The sequence below is a fragment of the Notolepis coatsorum genome (genome assembly GCF_963971535.1).
Source record: "Notolepis coatsorum genome assembly, chromosome: 8".
Taxonomy (NCBI): Eukaryota; Metazoa; Chordata; class Actinopteri; order Aulopiformes; family Paralepididae; genus Notolepis; species Notolepis coatsorum.
Genome location: NC_140172.1, coordinates 81,106,383 through 81,127,468, shown reverse-complemented (window position 1 = coordinate 81,127,468; position 21,086 = coordinate 81,106,383). Strand labels below are relative to the sequence as shown.

Genomic DNA, 21,086 nt, shown 5'->3' with positions numbered 1-21,086 from the left:
CCCCCTACCCAACCCCCCCCCCCCCCCCCCCACCTCCAATGTACAGCCCCACCCCACCTACCCAACCTCCCCCAATGCACAGTTTCTATGTCAAATGTATATACACTCTTTTTCTGAATTTTTTTAGTATCACAAACAGTACTGTATTTGAAAATCTGGTATGTCATAAATGTATAGATGTAGCAGTACTGTCTATCTGTATGTCGTGTGTGTCATATGATTAATTGAAAATGGAGGACCCTGATGGAAACAAGACGAAAGTCTTTCTCAGGTCTGCATCCTCTTAACAATTGTATGTATTGAGCTGTACTGTACTGTACCCATTCTGCAATCTGTTAATAAACTTTTCTTTTTTAAAACTTTATTTTTTAGCGTTTATCGCTTTTCTGGTCAAGCATGACAGACAGAAACAGGTTGAAATGGGATGTAGAGCAGGGGAAGACATTCTGAGAAATGACGGCGGGTCCGGGAATCGAACTCGTGTCCCCCAGATCCGCGACGAGCACGGTTTTCCCCGACGCAGAAATAGCGCCGAGATATGCGGTGAGCTACGGGAGCTCCCTGTTAATAAACTTTTCAATCAATCAATCAAAGCAACTGTAGACCATGGGCGGTCTGGAACTGATTGAAGTTTCAGAGGTTCCTTTTGCTGGTGGGACTTGGTGCTGTTGCACGTTGCACATGAGAGCAGCTCTTCAGCGACATTGCCGGACAGAATATGATGCCTCTAGCTCTGCGCTTTGTGGCTTCAATACCTGGGTGACCTTTGTGCACAATGTTGATGTACTCTCTGTGCAGAGACTGGGGGATGACTGTCTTGTGGCCTTTCATGATGATTCATCCTCCACTGCGAGTTCGTCTCTGTAAGGGAAGAAGGGAATGACAGCAGGCTGGAGCTGGCTTTCTCTGTGGGGCCATCCTCTCTGAATGACCGTGCTGAGGGTCTGTAACATCCCATCCTCTGCTGTGTGCTTTCTGAGTTCTTCTAGGCGAGCAGTGGAGATGCAACTCACCGACATGACTTCATAAGCACCGTTTTCAGCAGGGCTCTGATTGAAAACTTTATTAACAGACCGCAGAATGGGACAACTCAGCACGCTCTGAGCAAAGAAAGGAACTGAGATATGAATAGAGTATTGCTTGCCTTGCTATTGTCCGGTAAATACGCTGATGTTATTGAACGTATAACTATATAATGTTAATGCCACAAAACGAATGCCTTTATTATAAAGTAGTAACTTTATAGTAATAATAATAAGAAAGGGTCGGGGGGGTTAGGGGTAACCACCCCTGCCCGCGACACCGAGTGAACGGCGCACGACCAGAGTGGAAACTTCGAATCCGTGTTTCACTTTCAATAACTAATGCGTGCTTGCCGAATCCCAAACAATATTCATGCTGCAAAGTCATCCTCTAAAAATAGACATTTAGACTAGAGGCAGGCTATATGCTATAAAGAGTAGACTACTACTAAAAAAAAAATGCATTCAAACTTTTTTTTTAAATTTTTTGTGTGCATGCGGTAATATCTGCGGCGGTAGGAAATATTTTGCAAATTTGTGCGGTAAGGAAATAATCAATACCGCGGCAGCTCTAGCTCTGGGTGACATGTTTGTTTGGAGCTCTGGAGAGGGTTTCAGCCAGGTACATGTACTTGCCCTTTTTGTACACTAGGCTGATGTCGTAGCTCTGTAGACGGAGTAGCATTCTCTGGAGACGGGCTGGGGCTGTGTGAATGGGCTTTTTCAGGATCGTCACCAGAGGTTGGTGGTCTGTTTCCACGATTGTGGGCTTTCCATATGCATAGTCCTTGAATTTTGTGCAGGCAAACATGACAGCTAGAAGCTCTCTTTCTATTTGGGCGCGTACCTTGTCTCTGTATCTGTGAGGGTACGCGACGCAAATGCTACTGGCCTGCCACTTTGCATGCATGCTGCTCCGAGTCCATAGCATGACGCGTCACATGTGAGTGTGACTGGCTCCTTGACGTTGTAGTACACCAACACTGGTGGGCTGGATAGGCACGACTTGAGGCGCTCAAATGCCTCCTGGTGCTGCTGGTACCAGCACCACGCCGTCTCCTTGTGGGTCAGCTTCCTCAGTGGCACTGCTATGTCACTGAAGCTGGGGATGTACTTTGCCAGGTAGTTTACCATCCCTAGGAAACGCTGTAGTGAAGTGACAGCTTCAGTCAAAGTTCCAAACTGGCAATTTTTTGCTTTGATCTTCAAGTCACTGATGAAGGATTCAATGCTCTCACCTTGTTTCTGGTTTCTCGAATGAAATTTGTGTCTTTCCATCGTCCTGTTGCTTTGGGGATTGCCTATCTCTTAGCCCCTTTCGTGACTTTCGGTTTGCAAGCCTGTGGCTTTTGTGACCGGAGTCACTTGCCCACCCGCCCCGATCACCCAGTAGCGAAACGACCAAGCGTCGTCAAGGGGCTCGCGGTGTGTCAAGAATACATCAGATCTGAATTTCAAAGATACCCAGCGTACAATATGGGTCTAACACCGCTTCACGATGGGGTCTGGAAGCTCGGCGTTGCTAATAAACAGTTTAAAACATTGTTACTCGACGAGTGGTATTTACAGACCGAACGTCCATCTCCGCCGTTGGTGTCACAGCGCATGCGCACCATGCCGCGTTCACGTTACTGGGAAGAAGCGGAAGAACCAGTTTCCGACTGGGAAAAACCATTCACGTCAGCCTCCTAGTGGTAATTCCTACTAGGACATATGGGATTCTTTTATAGACCCCATATCTCCCACTTCGCGTCACGAATTGCGGAAGTATGGATGTGGGCGTTTCATCCATAGATATATATAGAGTCAAAGCGTGAAGGCTTCCTAGTTGTAGCAACGAGATGTCCTCTGGTTCTTCCGCTTCTTCCCAGTAACGTGAACGCGGCATGGTGCGCATGCGCTGTGACACCAACGGCGGAGATGGACGTTCGGTCTGTAAATACCACTCGTCGAGTAACAATGTTTTAAACTGTTTATTAGCAACTCCAAGCTTCCAGACCCCATCGTGAAGCTGTGTTAGACCCATATTGTACGCTGGGTATCTTTGAAATTCAGATCTGATGTATTCTTGACACACCGCGAGCCCCTTGACGACGCTTGGTCGTTTCGCTACTGGGTGATCGGGGCGGGTGGGCAAGTGACTCCGGTCACAAAAGCCACAGGCTTGCAAACCGAAAGTCACGAAAGGGGCTACCTATCTCTCTGAATTTTCTTTTCAGGCAGTCCGGGTCCTCTCTGGACTCCGCTGGACTCACCGGGCGCGCGCACCTCAGCTGCATACAAAAAAGAACGCTCCCGCTCTATGGCTTCAGGTCCAGCAATGTTGAGGAGTATGTAAGCCTTTGTCCTTGCAGGTTTCTCTGAGTGGGCTGCGGCAATAAAAATGTCATATTCCCCTTCAAAAATCTGCCAATTCTCTGCGTAATTTTCATCAAACACAACAGGGTCGGGTCTGCGAAATCCATCCGCCATAGTGTCCGTCTACTAGCGCGTCCGTGGTTAGGTTAGCTAGGCTAGGCTATCACAGGCTAGTAAAAACACGACGAAAAAACGCGTTACTCACGGGCGAAAAGTCCGTACTGTCTTCTGACACCATGTAAACCGTGTTAATATGTACATCAGTTGCGTGTGGGTCAATGAACACACTCGGGTTTACCAAACCGTAGGTTTATTTAACATCTAGATATGACGTGACGGCAAGAGCAGGTTCACAGTAGCGAGGCAGTTTGTAAGCAGTAGCACTACACGGTGGCTCGTAGTAGTCATTAGTCAAACTGGATAATCATTTAGCCAATGATCTACACTCTGGTGTTGTGGTCGTGGTATTCACTGACCTTTGGGAAGTATTTTGACATGTACATGGGTACCTTAGTCGTATAGTGTATCTTGTAGACCAGGCCCATTGCAAGTTGCTGTACTCTGTTGTCTACTCTAAGCCATCCTAGGTAGTCAAAGTGGGCATGGGTGAGGTGGGTTCTAGGAGTAAGGTCAAGTAGTAGCGTAGATAAAAAAAATAATCTTTTTATTTTTTAAACTTTTTTTAACTTTTTTTTTCATGTCAACGTTCACACGCACAATATATGCTTACTTAGGATTTGACTTGATTCAACAACAAAGCAGTCGGGGCAATGGCAAGCCGAAAACGGTCGAAAATGTGGTTATTTGAAGTTTGGATAATTTTTTTCACAACTGAGGTAGGTAGATTACATTTTTAGAGACTAAAGTACAGAAAAAAAGTACCGTTGGGTACCGGTATCGATTCACAGGTACCGGTACCGTATCGGTTCAAATGTGAACGGTACCCATCCCTACTGACAAAGCAAACCTGTTGGTTTTTAGTTCACTCATTGTTCAGGGAAACACATTGTTAATGACATTGACGGATTGTGAATTTTGTGATTGACTCAAATTATATTTATTTGGAAAAATAAATATAGTCACTTTATTTGAAGAGTCACAACTGTTCTCTTGGCTTTGTTTTGTTCATAGTAGTAACGCTCATATCATGATAAATCTGGTTAGGTCAAAACTACAGGAATATACATTTAAAAAAAAATATTATAATACAATAAATATATATATATCGGTTATCGGTATCGACCTTGAGGAGCAGAAAGTTATCGATATCGGGGTCAAAAAAATCAATATCGTGCACCCCTATCAAGTAGTAGTCTGACCAGTTTGTTTTGTGATGTTTGTAATCTTGTTTTTAGCGCCTTTGAGGTGCTTTGGTACCATGAGGTGCAAGCATAGCCGTAGTACCCTTGAATGAGTGCTCCTGCCAGAGTATTCAGGGTATTCTTGTTTACCAGAGAGGAGATCCGGTACAAGAATCTAGTTTGTTGGTTGACTTTTTTTTTTGTGTGTTTTATTTATTTTTTATTTTTTAAACAAACATATAAACAAACATGACAACACACGATAAGATATACAAGCATTATTAACAGTGCACATCCAATGAAATCAACATATAGTTAAATGTCTTATACAGGATATATACCCCCAATACCTGCTATCTAATACCCTACACACATATGCTCTAGCTCGTACCCCCCCCTCCCGGACCCCCCATTGGATAATCCATCCATTATCCCTCGCTCCTAACCAGACACTACCATTATATGCTAGCTTTTATTTTCTCCACCACTTCTAACCACATTGTCATTTTGGATTCATTGAGACCCAAAATTCTTGCTGTAGATATTTCTTGATAAATCACATCGAGATATGTAATAATCCAGACCTTTCGGCAAATTTTTTCCGGTTGGAACCATCGTGATGCTATCAGCTTTTTAGCCACTGTGATACCCGATAAAACCAATCTCTTTAGCTGTGGATGTACTGCATACTCAAAAACATCATTCAGTAGTAATACAGAGGGGTGTACAGGTATATTCAGAGTTAAGAGATTTGATAATTGCTGAGTCACCTCTTTCCAGAATATTTTAACTGGTGGGCAGTCCCAGTACATGTGCATAAATGTCCCTGTTACGACCCTGGCTCATGGGCACGCAACCTATGTGCAAACCAACACCAAAACCCTGTGCTCTAACTCAAAATGCTACTATAACAAGGAACTATTAATGTAAATGTAAACTAAAGTACTAATGTAAACCCAACGGACACGGACTGGAAGAATGTGACAGCTCTCCCTCTAAACACCGACTCTGCATGTGTGTTACTAGGGCTGGCTTTAAAGCTCCCAGCAGGTAACCAATCAGCACTAATTGGCTAATTGGCAGCCCTCACCTGCCTGCACAGTGACACAGGAGTGATCAGCTCCTGGTACATAACACCTCCCCCACCAAACTGGTTGCCCCAAAGGCAACCACCACACAACAACCCATAAACAAAACAAAAAAAACAACTGTGACCCATTAGTTGTCAGGGCCACTACCACAACAGCGATAGCGGGTCGGCCCCTGTCGAACACGACCACCAACCGTGTTGTATGCTCCCTTTCAACAGGCCCCTCCACCGATACCGATTTGTCAAAAATAGACTGCAAACCAAAATCAACCTGAGAACTGCGCTCAACAGAACAGAACACAGCACAACAAAAACCATAGATCACTGATACCACCACCGCGCCCATATCCATCCCACCTGGCACTGGCAGTTCAGGATACTGCAAACCGTGAACATCCAGAGTAGGATGTACCGCCTCAGGTACAGCCCCAGCGTACCGGAAACATGGCAGTACGACAGTCACAAAAACGTCTGGAACACCATCTAAAATGGCGTCACCCAAAATAATCTTGTCCTGATCAAAATCAAAATGGCTGCCACTCAACAGACCAGGTCGCGAAGGCGGCTCCTGCTCCACAGGACACAGGTAACTAGGTTGACCATCAGACCTAGTGCATGGCAGAGAATCAGTGTGGGCATGTGGATCAATGTCAGAATCATCAACTGACATATTGGGACCATCCCTGCCCACAAGTGAAACATTAGGGACAATAGAGCTACTGTGGGAAGGCTGGCAGCCTAAGTCAGGCTTAGTAGCCTCTCCAACTAGAACGGTGTCACATGAAACAACAGCACCTCTCATAGCATCCTTCCCACACTCATCCTCCAATTCGTTCGTGGCCTCAGCCACCGTACAGGCTGGGAAGACCTTGATACACTGCGCTGCCATATCATCTCCTGTCACATGCTTCTCCGGCACGCATGTCAACTCGGGTTTCACCACCGGGCCTAACACAAAGCCACGATCAAGAGAATCATTATGCAGAGGTACATCCACAGTGTGCTTTCCAAAATTCTCAACAGGTACACATTTTAATTCAACAAAGAATGTGTCACTAAGTGTAATGTCCCAAGTCGAAATATCAACAACATCACTTTTGTCCTTTGACCTTTCCCGTGCCACAGCACACACAGGGAACACTCCTGGATGTTTCTGTGCCAGCTCATTAGGGACCTCAGAAACCACAGGAATGGGAGTTACAACCGGAGTAGCCAACACTTTGTCACCAGCCAAATCATTCCCTAGAATGAATGAGACCCCCTTTATGGGAATGTGAGAACATACCCCCACAACAACATTGCCTGATACTAAGGGAGAATTGAGCGTGACCTCATGCAAAGGTGCATCCACAAATCCACCCCCAAAGCCCCGAACAACGACACCGGAATGCAAAGAAGAGTTTTCTGAAAACGGCAAAACCCCCTCCAGAATGAGGGACTGAAAAGCACCGGTATCTCTCCAAATTGTTATAGCCTGTCTGGACTCTAGTGCATTAGTCAGAGAAACAAACCCATCCATCATAAACCTTGAGGAACCCTCGAGCTCTTTGTCCACACTTTTGATACTCCCCCCATCACCATCTAACGTTGGCATAGGCGTTCTGCATATGGTTTCTACCAGAGCCACGGTTCTGAAATTTTTCTGCTCAAGCACCGGGCACCCAGCAACGATATGACCAGGTTCTTTACAGTAGAAACAGATAATCCCTTCTGGGAATGCACCAGCAGAACCACCCCGCCTAGGAGGTGAAGTTAACTGACCAGCAGACACAGGTTTTGGGAAACGGCCCCCCTGAACAGGACGCCTATCCCCGGACTCAACACGGTAGTCCTCCAAAAACACTGACTTGTGTGTCAACACAAACTCATCAGCGAAGACAGCGGCGTCGCCTATCTTCGATACCTTACGCTCATTTAGATGTGTGGAAACGGTATCAGGAACACATCTTTTAAACTCCTCTAGGAGAATCAACTGCCTAAGCTGCTCTCTTGACTCTGCCTTCTGAGAAGTGCACCACCTGTCAAACAGGTTCTCCTTCTCCCTTCCAAATTCAACATAAGACTGCCCCTCCGACCTGCGATAACCTCTAAAACGCTGACGATAGGCCTCGGGACCAACTCATAAGCCCTCAATATGGAAGCTTTAACAAGCTCATAATCAGCGCTTTGTTCAAGGGACAGAGCAGTGTAGGCTTCTTGTGCCCTACCAACTAAAACACATTGCAGCAGCAGTGTCCAGGCGGTATCAGGCCACTTCAATGTGGTTGCCACCCGTTCAAAAAGGGGAAAATATCTTTCCACGTCTTTCTCAAAAAATGGAGGTACCATCCTAATATTCCTGCCTACATCAAAACCGGAACGTGACTCTGGATGCAGAGCACCCGCCTGCAAGGCAGCATGCTTATATTCAAGCTCCTTCTGTGCACGCTCGTGCTCCAGCAACATTTGTTTCTCCTTAAACTCACGCTCCTCACGCTCATGCTCACGCTCCTCTTTCCTCTCTCTCTCCTTAAGCTTACGCTCCTCTTTCCTCTCTCTCTCCTTATGCTCACGCTCCTCTTTACTCTCTCTCTCCTTAAGCTCACGCTCCTCTCTCCTCTCCTCACGCTCTCGCTCTAGCTGCCTTTCCTTAAACTCCAACTCCCTAATCCGCCACTCACCCTCTACACCAGGTAATAGCGGAGACGCGCCAGACGAAGGAGGCTCCCCCACCCTCTCCTCAAGCACCTGCTCTCTAATGAGTAACACCCTCAAAGCACTCAAGGCAGTTGGCTTCAAACGTTTCTCACTGGGAGAAAGCTCCACCTTGTAGTGCACAGCAAGCTCCAGAAGCTGTTCTTTGGAAAACCTCTCCAACATGTCATGCGAAGGGAGATCAACAAAATCCCTAATGGAAGCCATCTTTCCTGCACCAGCGCCACAACCCGTTCACTTTAGAGTCACAAAAGCTGCCAAAAGCACCCTAGCACACACACAACCTACCTAAAGAGCCACTAAAGAAACACTAAAGAACCACTGAAGAACCACTGAAGAACCACGACGAACCACTGAAGAACCACTAAAGAGCCACCAAAGAACCACCGAAGACACACTACAGAACCACTGAAGAACCATAAAGAATGCCAAAGCCACTAATAATAACCATAAAGGGACGCGGTGGAAATGTGTGCTACGGAGCGCACCTTACTAGGTCGCAAAAAAAACATAAAAATAAAACACACCCACCCCAAATAGACGTGTCATACACGCAGGGTGTTAGGTGCTACCAGGTATGCTCACCAAACACTCAAACAAACAAAATAAATCCAACAAACAATTCCAAACAGGTGCGCCTTCTAACCTGATATGACTACATATGCTTCTACGTCTAAACTGCAGTCAAAACCGGCCCACCACATGTCTACCCTAAGAAACACTAAATCAAGCCCTACCACACTACCTGTGTTTTCTGGCCGCCCTAATCTACCTACCCTTAAACGAATGCCCTGTAGACCTAACCATCTTCAACCACACCTGCTACCAGTCAAAGATCATACTTGACCATCCACCCGTCCAGTACATGATACGGTACCAGACAAGCAGATGGTGCTAATCCCTTCCCTGACTGCCCCAGGAGTACGTGGTGCACAGGACGCTAACCAACAACCAGAAAATACTGTCCCTATCTACATGTGGTGCCCACTAAACTATATATTTTAACAGCATAAGTAGTCACATCAAATTACAAACAAATACGGCATACTCACCTGTCTGATGAAATGGCTCAAGCCCCCACGTTACACCATATGTAACGAACACCACCCAAACCATAATACCATGACACCCTGTGTAACACAAAAAAAAAAACACCAAACAAAGTTCTAGGGGTAAAAGATCCCGGACGAGCGCCCAACTGTTACGACTAGTGATGTGACGTTTGAAGCGAGGCTTCGGAGCTTGTGTCGGGTAATTCAGTTTTTTTTAAGTGGAGCCTGTATCGAGGCGTGTATCAGGTGACGTACTGATGACGTCCGAAGCCTCGGTCGGGGGTGTACCGCCCCCGAAGCCTCACTCCGCGTCACTGATTCAGGAAATGGCTTCGGGGTTGGTGCGCAACGCGTCTCCAACACGGGATCATCCCTATGTTCCCCGGAACATCCCCGCAACACAAGTGTCGACATAGGAATTCATTACGAGTTTCTTTGCGTTGGAGAATCCCGTGGAGTACTGGGAAAGACAAATAAATGTGTATCCTAATAATCCCAACATATATATAACAGATGGTAGCGCGATGTCACGATGGACTTCAAGCGTTGTGAAGTGACTGGCGAGTAGCGGTGTTGTGAAGGATCAGATTAAACCGAATATATATATTTATTTATATATATATATTTAATAGTATTTGTATATCGTTTGATATCCCCTGTATATTCCTTGTACAATATGCACTGAATATCCCTTTAGTCTACTAACAGCCCATAATAGTTTCATTCTACCATTGGACGAGAACCTGGCGCCAGCAGCCATACCCCTAGGTTCAAGTTCAATCGTGCCGACCAACATGTCGTGGCAAGCCCGGTTCCGCGTAGGAATACGTCTGGCGAAATACGAATGGTACTATTTGTTCACAGCGCATATATATATGGCGCAAGTAAAGTAGAACTTTCTTTTAGTCCATTAGTTCTTTACCCTCCAACTAAGTAACAGACGCAAAGCCTCACCCACGACGCACGTGTGGTGCAGTAAGGCCTACTTGGCCTCAGAATAGGCATTGAGATATCGTGTGGATTAATAGTTGAATTGTCATAGTTTGGCACTATACCGTCGAGTTGGACGTATTTCTATTAAGCTAATAATAGTCTATTATGTATGGTGCATCGTTCGGTTAGAGTTATAAAGTGAGCAGTAACCCCCATCGTTCCTGACGTTATCTGGAGTCTTAACCAGGCTGGGCAGACCACGTGTGGTGCTTGCATCCGAGGAGCTCCGGGCCAGGACGAGTGGACCTGTACATTGGATTACTTTACCCGGACGACGGCGAGCCTTCCACGGCTTGGATTATCTACATGCTTTGGGTGCTTTGATTATTCCATAGATAACGACCAACACTGCTGAGTGTTGGAACTACCCCCCGGAGAGGAGTCCAGGTGAGACGGCGCTCTACCCCGAGTGAGGTCGCCTCACGTCTCTTCATCTGTGGACCGGCAGCTACCGTCCACCAGAGGGTCCAGCTGTATTCATCTGCGGACCGAGGTTCTGTGGGCATCGTGTTCAGGACTCTGAATTCTCCCAAGAAATCGTCGGCCAGATGGGATACCGCCAGCGGCTCTTCTAAACCCCCCCCTACTGTCTTACAACCAGCGGGACCCCCCCTCCTACTGTCTTACAACCAGCGGGACCCCCCCCCCCCCTTAGTGTATCCAGCTATAATCATTTAAGTACCATCGCTATAGTTCCCTAAAGAACCAGGTTGTATATTTGCTCCCTGCGTAACCAGAGATTGGACATTCAATGTTGATTTACCTACGAATACTCATTTGCCATACAAGTGCATTTCAAATCATAAATGTCATTAAGTGAACGTTGTATATACCCTTTGCTATATAAAATATTCGATTTATACATTTGTGTGGACTTCGTTTCATCAGGTGGGAAAGTGTTCATCATATCTATATCATGTACTGGATGGCCAGAAGTTAAAGTACAAGAGGTAGTGGTTTAATAATACCATACTTATCAATACAGTCAGGGAATTGTACCCCTCAGTTACAAGCGGTACTGCGAGTTAAACTCACTCCACTTAAAAAGACACACTTTACACGTCATGAAGAGTGAATTCACCTTGGTGTAGCGGTCTGTGCTGTCACCTGTCGCCCGTGTCACGGCAGACCCGGGTTCTAAACTCCCTCGGGGCATTGAAGAAAGTTAAACACAACTCAAAAAAGGTGACCATATCATCTCCGTTACATATAAACTTGCTGTAATGTCTAACTTGCTGTGCCTAATCTGATCACATCTGTATGATCCAAATGCAGGATGGCATGTCTATTTTGAGTTGCTTTTTCTGAATAAAAATGAATGAAGCAAGCACTTGTCCCTGCCATCATTCTGTTAGAAAAACACACTATATTAAATTATAGAATGTTGTAGTAACACAAGCACTTTCTCCTCTGTCCCTGCCATCATTCTGTTAGAAAAACAGACACATTATTATTTGTTTATTGGCATCATCATCACTCTGCCTGTTCTACATTTATTGTCCACTTGATGGCACAGTAGAGCAAATACACCATGAAGCTTCAACACATGTGTGGTACTATTGGATGGAAAGCCTCAATGCTTCATGAAGCTTCATCTCGCCATCACTAGTTACGACCCTGGCTCATGGGCACGCAACCTATGTGCAAACCAACACCAAAACCCTGTGCTCTAACTCAAAATGCTACTATAACAAGGAACTATTAATGTAAATGTAAACTAAAGTACTAATGTAAACCCAACGGACACGGACTGGAAGAATGTGACAGCTCTCCCTCTAAACACCGACTCTGCATGTGTGTTACTAGGGCTGGCTTTAAAGCTCCCAGCAGGTAACCAATCAGCACTAATTGGCTAATTGGCAGCCCTCACCTGCCTGCACAGTGACACAGGAGTGATCAGCTCCTGGTACATAACAGTCCCCTCGTCCCCATTTGTACATACGGAGCATTTGGAGTCTTGTTTAAGACCCATTTTTTTCAGTCTTATAGGAGTCAAGTATGTCCTGTGAATATAGTTAAGATTTATTTGTTGATGGTCCGGGTTCCTTGATGTAAATCGAACATTTGCCCAGGCTTCTTGCCAATCAAAATCGCTTTCCAGGTCTGGTATATCCCTCCTCCAGATGGAGTCTAGGTGGAGGGTTTCATATGAGGACGTTAGTAATTGATGATAAAAATCTGAAACAAAACCTCTCGATGTCTCTCTTTCATAGAAGAATTTGTGGTATCTGTGGTGTTCAATTGGTATCTTTAATGGAACACCGTGAGACTTCAAACATAACGATAACTGTGTAAAAAAAATTTGTGGACTCTGAGATTACATTTTTTGCGTATTTCTTCATAGCTACAGAAACCCTGTTTGTTAAAAACATCACCTAATGAGTGTATGCCTTGCTTTTCCCATATAGGGAATCTTATAGGTCGTTTTCCAATCAGGAGTGCATTGTTATTGAATAAGGGAGTATGATTATGCCATTTATGTGGATTAGAATGTTTTTTTTGTGTTTCACGCCATATCCGGATCGCGTGAGTAATTATGGGGCCAAATTTCCATAGCATACACTAAATTATCAATTAAGCAATGCGATTGGTTGACTTTTTTTATTACCTTGGATGCCATTTTGTCACAGGAAAGATTTGCCTCTAGGATGGAACCTAGGTATGTAATTTCATCTTTCTTTGTGACAATATTGTCACCCACTGTAACTGAGAAGCCGTCGGTCTTGCTGAGTTTGTTATTTGATCCGAAGAGAATGGACTCTGTTTTACCCAGGTGTAATGATAGTTTGTTATCAGCGAGCCAGGTGCAGATTCTGCCGAGTTCTGAGCTGAGGGTTTTTTTCAACCTGTAACTTGTTCTTGTCAGAGACCAGCAGGGCTGAGTCGTCCGCGAACAAGAACAAGTTGCAGTCACAAGCTGACGACATGTCATTTGCATAAATTAGGAACAGTAGCGGTCCTAGTATGCTTCCTTGTGGAACACCACAGCTCACTTTGAGGGGGGGGGAGAGAGTACCGTTTACCTCCACCATCTGTTCTCTCCCCTCAAGGTCCTCAAGCATACTAGGTCCGCTACTGTTCCTAATTTATGCAAATGACATGTCATCAGCTTGTGACTGCAACTTGTTCCTGTTTGCGGACGACTCAGCCCTGCTGGTCTCTGACAAGAACAAGTTACAGGTTGAAAAAACCCTCAGCTCAGAACTAGGCAAAATCTGCATATGGCTCGCTGATAACAAACTATCATTACACATGGGCAAAACAGAGTCCATTCTCTTCGGTTCAAATAACAAACTCAGCAAGACCGACGGCTTCTCAGTTACAGTGGGTGACAATATTGTCACAAGGAAAGAAGATATTACCTACCTGGGTTCCATCCTAGAGGAAAATCTTTCCTGTGACAAAATGGCATCCAATGTAATAAAAAAAAATCAACCAACAAACTCGATTCTTGTACCGGATCTCCTCACTGGTAAACAAGAATACCCTGAAGACTCTGGCAGGAGCACTCATTCAAGGGTACTACGACTATGCTTGCACCTCATGGTACCAAAGCACCTCAAAGGCGCTAAAAACAAAATTACAAACATCTCAAAACAAACTGGTCAGACTACTGCTTGACCTTACTCCTAGAACCCACCTCACCCCTGCCCACTTTGACAACCTACATTTACATTTACATTTAGTCATTTAGCTGACGCTTTTATCCAAAGCGACTTACAAGTTCTGTACGACAAGACAGCAAGAAGGGTACAACTCTATCAGCTGAGTAACAATGTTCATCAAAGTGTTGCGTGTTACAGTGTAGGTTAGTTTATTAGGACAAGTGCATGACAGTAAGGTTAGTCAGGGTTAGATTTTTTTCTTTTCTTTTTATATCATTTCAGATAATGGTTGAAGAAGTGAGTCTTTAGTCGACGGCGAAAGATTGGACGGGATTCGGCTGTCCTAACTGGGATGGGTAGTTCATTCCACCATTGTGGGGCAAGGAGTGAGAATAGGCGGCTTCTCTTTGATGACCCTCCGGGAGCTTGGATAGGAGTAGGTCTGAGGCGGCCAGAAGATGCAGAGCGTAGGGGTCTTGAGGGTGTGTAGTTAGAGACCATTGACCGGAGGTAGGCGGGAGCGGTTCCCTTTGCCGCACTGTATGCTAGGTCGAGGGCCTTGAAGCGGATACGTGCAGCAATGGGGAGCCAGTGCAGGTCCCTAAGAAGTGGGGTGACATGGGCAGACTTCGGTAGGTTTGAGATCAGGTGGGCCGCTGCGTTTTGAATGAGTTGAAGAGGCTTGGTGGCAGTGGCCGGGAGGCCAGCTAGCAGTGCGTTGCAGTAGTCAAGGCGGGAGATGACTGTTGATTGGACGAGGAGTTGGGTGGCTTCTTTTGTCAGGAAGGGGTGTATCCTTCCGACGTTGCTCAGGAGGAATCTGCAGGTTCTGGTTGTCGCTGCGATGTGAGCAGAGAAGTTCAACTGGTCGTCGAGGACAACACCAAGGTTCTTGGCGGTCGGGGACGCGGTCACAGCTGCATTCTCGACTGTGATGGAGAGGTCGGTCAGGGGGGAGGATTTGGCCGGCAGGTGGAGCAATTCTGTTTTGCTTAGGTTCAGTTTGAGGTGGTTGGTCGTCATCCAGGCGGAGATGTCGGACAGACAGGCCGAGATCCGCTCAGAGACGTGGATATCTGAGGGAGGGAAGGAGAGGAAGAGTTGAGTATCATCGGCATAACAATGATATGAGAAGCCATGAGACGTGATAATGTTACCCAGTGATTTAGTGTAGTGGGAGAAGGGAAGGGGTCCTAGGACCGAGCCCTGGGGGACACCCGTCCGGAGGGGGCGGGTGGCCGACAGAGTCCCTCTCCATGACACTTGGTAGGAGCGGTCGTTGAGGTATGATGTCAGCCATGTCAGCGCAGATCCAGCCACTCCCATTCCTGCGAGGGCCGCGAGGAGGATCTGATGGTTGACTGTGTCGAAGGCTGCAGATAGATCTAGGAGAATCAGAACAGAGGAGAGGCCTTTCGCTTTTGCTAAGTGAAGTGCCTCTGTGACCGCAATGAGGGCCGTTTCTGTGGAGTGGCCAGTCCGGAAGCCAGACTGATTGGGGTCTAGGAGGTCATTCTGTAAGAGATAAGCAGTAAGTTGGTTGTATACAGCACGTTCAAGTGTTTTAGAAAGGAAGGAGAGAAGAGAGACAGGACGATAGTTGGCTATGACGGTGGGGTTCAGGGTTTTTTTTTTTATGAGGGGCGTGACTCTGGCTTGTTTTAGGGAGGTGGGGACCACCCCCGAGTTGAGTGAGGAGTTGATGGTTGCAGTTAGGAATGGGAGGATGTCCGGTGCTATGGTCTGGAGGAGTGGGGAGGGTAGCTGGTCCAGCTGGCATGTAGTCGGACGGTTCGACGTTACCAGTGTCAGGGTCTCGGCTTCTGTAATGGGAGAGAAAGATGACAGAGTGAAGGATGAGGTTCTCGATTCAGCGTTTGGAATGGGTGGGGGTTGGGAGAAGGAGCTGCGGATGTTCTCCACTTTTTTAACTGGGACAAGTAGGCGTGCCCACATCACCCCTATTTTATCCACTCTACATTGGCTCCCCATTAATTATCGTGTCCATTTTAAAATTCTTGTTTTAACTTTTAAAGCCCTCCAAGGTAGATCCCCTGTGTACATTTTTAATTTACTGCGCCCCTACTCCCCCAGTCGTGCACTTAGGTCCTCCCACCAAAATCTCCTGGTTGTCCCACGGACCCGGTTAATAACAAAAGGTGACCGGTCCTTCCAATTTATGGCCCCTACCCTTTGGAACACCCTCCCCCTTTCTATGCGTTCACTTGACTCCCTATCCACTTTTAAGGAACAGTTGAAAACGTTTTTATTCAGACAGGCTTTTAAATAATTCCTGGTTGTATACGTTGTTTATTTATAATTGTTGTTTTGTTTTTAGTTGCACTCATATTTAGTTATTTAATTGTAACTATGCCTATGCTTACGATGTGTCAGAATTGTTTTATGTGTAGTGCGTTCATCTCTATGTTGCTCTGTTTTACTTCTGTGAAGCACTTTGTGATTTTATCTGAGAAAGGTGCTATACAAATAAAGTTTACTTACTTACTTACTTACTTTTTCCTCAAAGAAGATCGCCTTCGGCAGAAAAAGATGAGGGAGGAGGGGGTGGGGGGGGGGGAGTGAGGAGGGAGGACATGGTAGCATGCAGTTTGCGAAGATTCTTGGCAGAGGCCTCGATCCTATGGTGAAAGAAAGAAGCTTTGGCATTAGTAATGGTTTTGGAGAATGTTAACAAGAGGTTGTGATATGTGTCGATGTCAGCAGTGAGGCGTGACTTTCTATACTTCCTCTCAGCCGCTCTCAGGACCTGTCTTTGTTCTCTCACTGCATCCGTCAGCCATGGACTGGGTGGGGAACGGCGGGCAGGTTTCTCAACGAGGGGACAGAGCTTGTCGAAGGAGGTTGCAAGGGCTGAGAGGAGGGTGGAGGTTGCCATCTCTGTGGGGAGAGCAGAGAAGGTGTCACTCAAAGGTAGAGCGGATATTATGTCAGAGGAGAGGGTGGAGGGGGATAGGGAGGGCAGGTTACGTCTGAGTGAGACTGTTTGAGTTGGGGTGAAGACCTTTCGGTTAAGCATGAGAGTTAGTGAGAAGGATATGAAGGAATGGTCAGATACATGTAGGGGAGTTACCGTGGTGTTAATGATGCTGGAGTTACGGGAAAATATGAGATCCAAGGAGTTGCCTGCTTTGTGGGTGGGAGGCATGGCAGTGGGAGTCAGGTCAAATTGTTGTAGGAGGGAGACCACTGGGACCGACTGAGATGAGTCAGGCAGGTTGAAGTCGCCCAATAGAAGGAGCGGGGTACCATCTTCCGGTAAGGAGTTTAGAAGCATGTCCAGCTCATCTGTGAAGTGATCGAGGGGACCTGGAGGGCGATAGAGTGTAACAATGGTGAGATTGAAAGGATTAGAGACAGATACTGCATGATATTCGAGGGAGGAGAGTGACAGTTCTGGGAGTTGTGTTAGGTTTGTAGCCCATGAAGGAGATGTCATGAGGCCAGTGCCTCCACCCCGTCTGGAGGGTCGAGGTGTGTGAGTGAAGTTATAGTTTGTAGATAATGCTGCAGGTGTTGATGAGTTATTGGGGGTTATCCAGGTCTCAGTTAGAGCCAGGAGCTGCAGATTTAGACTATGGGCGTAGGCAGTAATGAAGTCAGCTTTTTTTTACTGCTGATTGACAATTCCATAAGCCTCCCCGTACTGTGACAGGTGTATTAGTGGCTGTAGGAGGGTAGGAGAGATTAGCTGGGTTGCTAGCAAACTGGCGTGGATGGGTTGAGTCTGTTCTGGAGGAGCAGATTGTGGATATAGGTATGAGGCACATTGTGGTGTCAAGAGTGGCAGGGAGAAGGTTGTAGGGAGGAAGCGAGATAGTAGGGAAATAGCAGAGTGGGAGGGAAATATAGGATTATGGTGTACTTAGCACTGGGTGGATCGGTGGATCCCTCGGCGAAGAACTCCAGGAAAACTCCTCCTCCAGGAAAACTCCTCCTCTTTGTCCCTCTTCGTTTCTCGACGCTTCGCTGACGCTAAGCCAGCAAGTCTTTAAATCACTATCACTAATTACTGATGAGTGACACCTGCAGCAAAAGGCCACACCTCCAGTTTCTGTCAGCTGGGTGAAACTAATTACAAACTATTTCCACAACACAATTTAGTCACACACTTGACTAAAAATGATGTACACAGTATTATTCAGTTAAAAGATCCTACCCTCTCTGCTGTTGTCATCAGAATGATTCCAACAGAGAAAAAGCTGGTATTTAACCCAAAAAAAATTGTCACAAGTGCCCACTTAACTACAAAAGCCACATGCACAAAGGCCACACCTCCAGTTTCTGTCAGCTGGGTGAAACTAATTACAAACAATTTCCACAACACAATTTAGTCACACACTTCAAAATGATGTACACAGTATTATTCAGTTAAAAGATCCTACCCTCTCTGCTGTTGTCATCAGAATGGATGGCTTAGAGTAGACGACAGAGTACAGCAACTTGCAATGGGCCTGGTCTACAAGATACACTACACGACCAAGGTACCCATGTACATGTCAAAATACTTCCCAAAGGTCAGTGAATACCACGATCACAACACCAGAGGGAGCTCCACAAATCATGTTAAACCCAGATTCGGCTCAAACAAGGGACTAAACATGTTTCGCAATTATGCCACATCAATGTGGAACGCCCTACCCAAAGCTGTAAAGGAAACCCACTTTCAAAAACACTCTAAAAAAACACCTACGGGAGACTGCAATTCGAAACTGGCCCCTGTAAATGTCCTAACACAACCCCCTCCAATGTACAGTAAAAATTACCAAGTATGGTCTTGACAATATTCCAATGTACAGTTTTGCTTGTACAGTTGTACAGTGTCCCCCACCCACCCCTCCTACCCACCCCCCCCCCCCCCCCCCCACTCCTACCCAACCTGGAGGGGATGTTGTCATGGCCAGTGGCCTTGTTAGGTTGGAGGGCGCTCAGTTTTTTGAGTACCTCATCTGTTGTTACCATTTCCAGTTTGAAGTCGTCTTTGCAGACCCCTAGGTTTTTGTAGTATGCTACTATGTGTTCTACCCCATAATGCCCTGAGTGGGAGGGTAGTGCATGCAGGCCAGAGGCCAGGCAGAACATGTTGAAAATGACATAACACTCACTCCTAGTGGCTGAAATAAAAAATTACTGACATTCTTAAAAAAACACCATGCAGGTCTAATTGTGCATCTAGTCAGTAACTCGTCATGCAGGCCTAATAGTACGACTTGTCGTACATAACTTGTAAGGCCCTTTGGACAAAAGCATCAGCTAAATTACTAAATGTAATAGTTCATCTTGTCAGTGACTTGTCATGCAGGTCTAATAGTGCATCTAGTCAGTGACTTGTCATGCAGGTCTAATAGTGCATCTTGTCAGTGACTTGTCATGCAGGTCTAATAGTGACTCATCATGCAGGTCTAATAGTGCATCTAGTCAGTGACTTGTCATGCAGGTCTAATAGTGCATCTGGTCAGTGACTTGTCATGCAGGTCTAATAGTGCATCTAGTCAGTGACTTGTCATGCAGGTCTAATAGTGCATCTGGTCAGTGACTTGTCATGCAGGTCTAATAGTGACTCATCATGCAGGTCTAATAGTGCATCTGGTCAGTGACTTGTCATGCAGGTCTAATAGTGACTCATCATGCAGGTCTAATAGTGCATCTGGTCAGTGACTTGTCATGCAGGTCTAATAGTGAATCTAGTCAGTGACTTGTCATGCAGGTCTAATAGTGCATCATTCTAGTCAGTGACTTGTCATGCAGGTCTATTAGTGCATCTAGTCAGTGACTTGTCATGCAGGTCTATTAGTGCATCTGGTCAGTGACTCGTCGATGGTCTGATGGTTTGCTTATTTACCACAGCTTTTATTTACATTTCTTTTAGCTTTTGTATGTATGTGATTATTCTATCTATGGATCACACTGATATATACCGTAAACAATTCATATATATTTCCCTGTCATGCTGTAGATTTTTGTGTGTACAATATTAGAGAAGCTCACCTAAAATAGATGTCCTAAACTGCCACTGTTAGACATTGCAACTTGTCCAATCTGTCCAAGCTTTGCTATCATCTCTAGCTGTGTTTATACACTAGCCCCGATATGACTAAAATATCATAAAACATATATCTATGTTAATTTGTTACATTTAGTTTCACTAAGTTAGGAAACTCAAGCCTGATGTTGCCTTGCACAAAAGAATGATCCCAGTCTCTTCAACACAGTGAGGCATACAGTTTATTAATTGAACAATGGGTATTGGATCGGTACTCGGTATCGGCCGATACCCAAAGCCGGTATCGGGACTGAAAAAATCTGATTGGTGCATCCCTAATTTATACCCATGCATTACCCACTGTTGATAGCATGTCAGACTGATGTTCAAATGACAATTAGGTTTGCCTTCTTTTTACGGACAACAATTATTGTGTAGTCATTGTGTCTGTAAGACCAATGTGCAGTAGACCTGGGGGCGTGAATTGCATTTCGCTGTAGACCGCAGCAGCTGGTGATAGAAATATAGGCTATATTTCTATCACCAGCTGCTGCGGTCTACAGCTAAATACAGCGAAATGCAATTCATGCCACGAAACTGCCTAAAATATATTATATACAATATATCGTATATAATTGTATCAACAGATAGTAGGTAGTGCACATGCGAGGCAGCCCCCCCCCCCCCGCATCTCTCTCCCAGACCCGTCAATAGGTCACCCTAACCCCGCTACATTTCTACCCAATGTCAGGGTATTTTATAACATTAGCGTTTCGCCATTTCCTGACCAATATACGTCAATTCTTTTCTTCTAATGAGCACATAATGTGAGTATAATGTGCAGCTGTTTGAAACGCTGGGATATTATGTATAAAATACAGCTGTTCCTGGAGGCAGTACTGTGATACGTGTTTGCATTTCAGCGTCCTGCTATGCTCATAGCGAGGGGGGCGTACTAGCGTAGGTCAGT

General features: G+C 45.7%; 1 protein-coding gene across 1 annotated transcript in view; it reads left to right on the top strand.

Moving 5' to 3' along the window:
- mrpl2 (mitochondrial ribosomal protein L2) overlaps window positions 1–21,086 on the top strand; it is an 82,841-nt gene that overhangs the window by 38,331 nt on the left and 23,424 nt on the right. The window lies entirely within an intron of this gene.